The 5392-nt window shown below is 41.1% G+C and overlaps 1 non-coding gene across 1 annotated transcript; it reads right to left on the reverse strand.

Annotated features, from left to right (window-relative positions):
* Positions 1-4694: 4694 nt before the first annotated feature.
* Trnas-uga (transfer RNA serine (anticodon UGA)) lies at positions 4695-4769 on the reverse strand. Its single transcript has one exon. It is a non-coding gene; the product is annotated as a tRNA-Ser (tRNA).
* Between the last annotated feature and the right edge of the window lie 623 nt (positions 4770-5392).

A 5392-nucleotide genomic window follows, 5' to 3' on the forward strand; every position in this document is an offset into this window, starting at 1 on the left:
GTGTTAACCCCCCCCATGAACCATGGACCTTGTCGTTGGTGGGGAGGCTTGCGTGCCTCAACGATACAGATAGCCATACCGTAGGTGTAACCACAACGGAGTGGTATCTGTTGAGAGGCCAGACAAACGTATGGTTCCTGAAGAGGGGCAGCAGCCTTTTCAGTAGTTGCAGGGGCAACAGTCTGGATGATTGACTGATCTGGCCTTGTAACGATAACCAAAACGGCCTTGCTGTGCTGGTACTACGAACGGCTGAAAGCAAGGCGAAACTACAGCTGTAATTTTCCCGAGGGCATGCAACTTTACTGTATTGATAAATCATAATGGCGTCGTCTTGGGTAAAATATTCCGGAGGTAAAATAGTCCCCCATTCGGATCTCCGGGCGGGGACTACACAAGAGGACGTCGTTATCAGGAGAAAGAAAACTGGCGTGCTTCGGATCGGAGCGTGGAATGTCAGATCACTTAATCGGGCAGGTAGGTTAGAAAATTTGAAAAGGGAAATGGATAGATACAAGTTAGATATAGTGGGAATTAGTGAAGTTCGGTGGCAGGAGGAACAAGACTTTTGGTCAGGTGAATAGGTGAATACAGGGTTATAAATACAAAATCAAATAGGGGTAATGCTGGAGTAGGTTTAATAATGAATAAAAAAATAGGAGTGAGGGTAAGCTACTACAAACAGCATAGTGAACGCATTATTGTGGCCAAGATAGACACGAAGCCCATGCCTACTACATTAGTACAAGTTTATATGCCAACTAGCTCTACAGATGATGAAGAAATTAAAGAAATGTATGATGAGAAAACAGAAATTATTCAGGTAGTGAAGGGAGACGAAAATTTAATAGTCATGGGTGACTGGAATTCGAGAGTAGGAAAAGGGAGAGAATGAAACATAGTAGGTGAATATGAATTGGGGCTAAGAAATGAAAGAGGAAGCCGCCTGGTAGAATTTTGCACAGAGCATAACATAGAGATAGCTAACACTTGGTTCAAGAATCATAAAAGGAGGTTGTATACATGGAAGAATCCTGGAGATACTAAAAGGTATCAGATAGATTATATAATGGTAAGACAGAGATTTAGGAACCAGATTTTAAATTGTAAGACATTTCCAGGGGCAGATGTGGACTCTGACCACAATCTATTGGTTATGAACTGTAGATTAAAACAAAAGGAATTGCAAAAAGGTGGGAATTTAAGGAGATGGGACCTGGATAAACTGACTAAACCAGAGGTTGTACAGAGTTTCAGGGAGAGCATACGGGAACAATTAACAGGAATGGGGGAAAGAAATACAGTAGAAGAAGAATGGGTAGCTCTGAGGGACAAAGTAGTGAAGGCAGCAGTGGACCAAGTAGGTAAAAAGACGAGGGCTAGTAGAAATCCTAGGGTAACAGAAGAAATATTGAATTTAATTGATGAAAGGAGAAAATATAAAAATGCAGTAAATGAAGCAGGCAAAAAGGAATACAAACGTCTCAAAAATGAGATCGACAGGACGTGCAAATTGGCTAAGCAGGGATGGCTAGAGGACAAATGTAAGGATGTATGGGCTTATCTCACTAGGGGTAAGATAGATACTGCCTACTGGAAAATTAAAGAGGCCTTTGGAGAAAAGAGACCCACTTGTATGAATATCCAGAGCTCAGATGGAAACCCAGTTCTAAGAAAGAAGGGAAAGCTGAAAGGTGGAAGGAGTATATAGAGGGTCTATACAAGGCCGATGTACTTGAGGACAATATTATGGAAATGGAAGAGGATGTAGATGAAGATGAAATGGGAGATTTGATACTGCGTAAAGAGTTTGACAGAGCACTGAAAGACCTGAGTCGAAACAAGGCCCCCGGAGTAGACAACATACCATTAGAACTACTGGAGACAGGCGAAATACCCTCAGACTTCACGAAGAATATAATAATTCCAATCCCAAAGAAAGCAGGTGTTGACATATGTGAAAATTACCGAACTATCAGTTAATAAGTCACAGGTGCAAAATACTAACGCGAATTCTTTACAGACGAATGGAAAAACTGGTAGAAGCCGACCTCGGGGAAGATCGGTTTGGATTCCGTAGAAATGTTGGAACACCTGACGCAATACTGACCTTACGACTTATCTTAGAAGAAAGGTTCAGGAAAGGCAAACCTACGTATATAGCATTTGTAGACTTAGAGAAAGGTTTTAACAATGTTGACTGGTATACTGTCTTTCAAATTCTAAAGATGGCAGGGGTAAAATACAGGGAGCGAAAGGCTGTTTACAATTTTTACAGTAACCATATGGCAGTTATAAGAGTCGAGGGGCATGAAAGGGAAGCAGTGGTGGGGAACGGAGTAAGACAGGGTTGTAGCCTCTCCCCGATGTTATTCAATCTGTATATTGAGCAAGCAATAAAGGAAACAAAAGAAAAGTTCGGAGTAGGCAATAAAATCCAGGGAGAAGAAATAAAAACTTTGAGGTTCGCCGATGACATTGTAATTCTGTCAGAGACAGCAAAGGACTTGGAAGAGCAGTTGAACGGAATGGATAGTGTCTTGAAAGGAGGATATAACATGAACATCAACAAAAGCTAAACGAGGATAATGGAATGTAGTCGAATTAAGTGGGGTGATGCTGAGGGAATTAGATTAGGAAATGAGACACTTAAAGTAGTAAAGGAGTTTTGCTATTTGGGGAGCAAAATAACTGTTGATGGTCGAAGTAGAGAGGATATAAAATTTAGACTGGCAATGGCAAGGAAAGTGTTTCTGAAGAAGAGAAATTTGTTAACATCGAGTATAGATTTAAGTGTCAGGAAGTTTTTTGAAAGTATTTGTATGGAGTGTACCCATGTATGGAAGTGAAACATGGACGATAAATAGTTTGGACAAGAAGAGAATAGAAGCTTTCGAAATGTGGTGCTACAGAAGAATGTTGAAGATTAGGTGGGTAGATCACGTAACTAATGAGGAGGTATTGAATAGGATTGGGGAGAAGAGAAATTTGTGGCACAACTTGACTAGAAGAAGGGATCGGTTGGTAGGACATGTTCTGAGGCATCAAGGGATCACAAATTTAGCATTGGAGGGCAGTGTGGAGGGTAAAAATCGTAGAGGGAGACCAAGAGATGAATACACTAAGCAGATTCAGAAGGATGTAGGTTGTAGTAGGTACTGGGAGATGAAGGAGCTTGCACAGGATAGAGTAGCATGGAGAGCTGCATCAAAGCAGTCTCAGGACTGAAGACCACAACAGCAACATGTGTGTTGAAATAAATTATTGTGGAAATTCTGCCTGATGCAAAATATCATCTATTTATTTTTTTGCACGTTTCAAGACAATTCTTTACGATTTAAGAGAGGTTGATCGTTTAATTTACCTTCTCGATCACTTCCTACAAATGGCAGCAATTTTGAAAAGTCCATTTTCGAGGAAGTTAATTCTAATTACTTTGTTCTATCATTTCTGTAAGAAGTTTTCGAAGCTCAGTTATCATTACAAATTTTTGAAGGATATGCTGCAAGTTGCATAGATTAATGTCAGGCGTTTGCTAAGGGCAACAGCTTCACGTCTTTAAGGTGATTATGAATACCATCGTTTTTTGGAGTTAGATTTAGAATTAACAATATGGACATTTATAAGAAGGCAAAATTTTGTCGGAAGTACATATTAAATTAGTACATATTAAAGTAGTACATATTAAATTATAACCTGTTTAATGATGTTACAAACGGAGCAGAAATACAGAAAAATTAGTATTATCTTTCATAAGCACAGTATAATAGTCATTTCAATTCTATTTTGCAAGCACGAGGTCCAAAAGATGATTAGAATGTAATAAAGTAACAGATTTTGATTTGGGTTCACATATGATCTCTACTATTTTTACTGTACTAGGTGTTTTCAGGTATATCCCTCGCATCCAGGATGAGCGATGTTCAAGTCTAGACGGACAATCCACATATAAAATTTCCAGACAAATTAAAACTTAGTGCCAGGGCTCGAACCCGGAACTTTTGCTTTCGCAGCCAGTGCTCTTAACCACAGACATACACACCTATCCAGGCATGCGATACGAGGCAACCTCAAATTTTTCGCTTCGACAGTACCTCCCTCGTACTTTTCAAACTTCGTAGAAGCTAGTCCGCATACGTAGCGAGACTACAACTTCTGCGAGAAAGAATATAGGAAGCAAATGGTTTAGTCTAGGGGTCGTTTCTACGTCGAAGTTCTCACTCAGCAGTGGAGTGGCGCTGCTTCTGAAACTTCCTGAGAGAAGCCGGGAAATCTTAGTTGGTATCGGCGATTCAGTACTTCGTATGCCATGGAAAGATTTTCAAAGTAAAATGCAGAGCACCAGCATTACAGTTTTAAGATGATGGGATCGGGTTAATAGATACTGATGCAAAATGCAAAGCGTCCGAAAACATTCAATCCTACAGCACTGACAAATATACATATAAGTGCATTTCGGCCAGAAAGCGAAGTGGCACCCGTCAGAGTTGGCAAAATGTATCCAAGGCTCAGCATTTTTAAAATGGCCGTAGTCGACAACAGCTATGTAACGCAGGATGTCAAAAACTGGAATTAAAGAAATGGTTCCACCATATTAGGAAAAGATCCCTAAACAATCTTCTTGCCGAGAATGAAATTTTCACTCTACAGCGGAGTGTGCGCTGATATGAAACTTCCTGGCAGATTAAAACTGTGTGCCGGACCGAGACTCGAACTCGGGACCTTTGCCTTTCACGGGCAAGTGCTCTACCAACTGAGCTACCCAAGCACGACTCACGCCCCGTCCTCACAGCTTTACTTCTGCCAGTACCTTGTCTCCTACCTTCCAAACTTTACAGAAGCTCTCCTGCGAACCTTGCAGAACTAGCACTCCTGAAAAAAATGATATTGCGGGGACATAGTTCTGTAAAGTTTGGAAGGTAGGAGACGACGTACTGGCAGAAGTAAAGCTGTGAGAACGGAGCGTGAGTCGTGCTTGGGTAGCTCAGCTGGTAGAGCACTTGCCCGCGAAAGGCAAAGGTCCCGAGTTCGAGTCTCGGTCTAGCACACAGTTTTAATCTGCCAGGAAGTTTCATATCAGCGCACACTCCGCCGTAGAGTGAAAATTTCATTCTAGAAACATCCCCCAGGCTGTGGCTAAGCCATGTCTCCGCAATATCCTTTCTTTCAGGAGTGATAGTTCTGCAATCTTCTTGCCAATGTGCCTGAAATGTGGAAGAACATTTACAAAACCTGCTTGCATCACAAGTTTGGATAACAAGGTATAAGTCGTCAAAAAAACGAATCCAGTGCCGACAAACGATATGCGTCATGCGGACTCACCCAATTTTGAAATGTGTAATAAAGAGGATACGCTTATAAAAATGTCACATGTCACAATGAACGCGGAATC

Source organism: Schistocerca nitens, chromosome 2 (assembly GCF_023898315.1).
Source record: "Schistocerca nitens isolate TAMUIC-IGC-003100 chromosome 2, iqSchNite1.1, whole genome shotgun sequence".
In the NCBI taxonomy this organism is placed as follows: Eukaryota; Metazoa; Arthropoda; class Insecta; order Orthoptera; family Acrididae; genus Schistocerca; species Schistocerca nitens.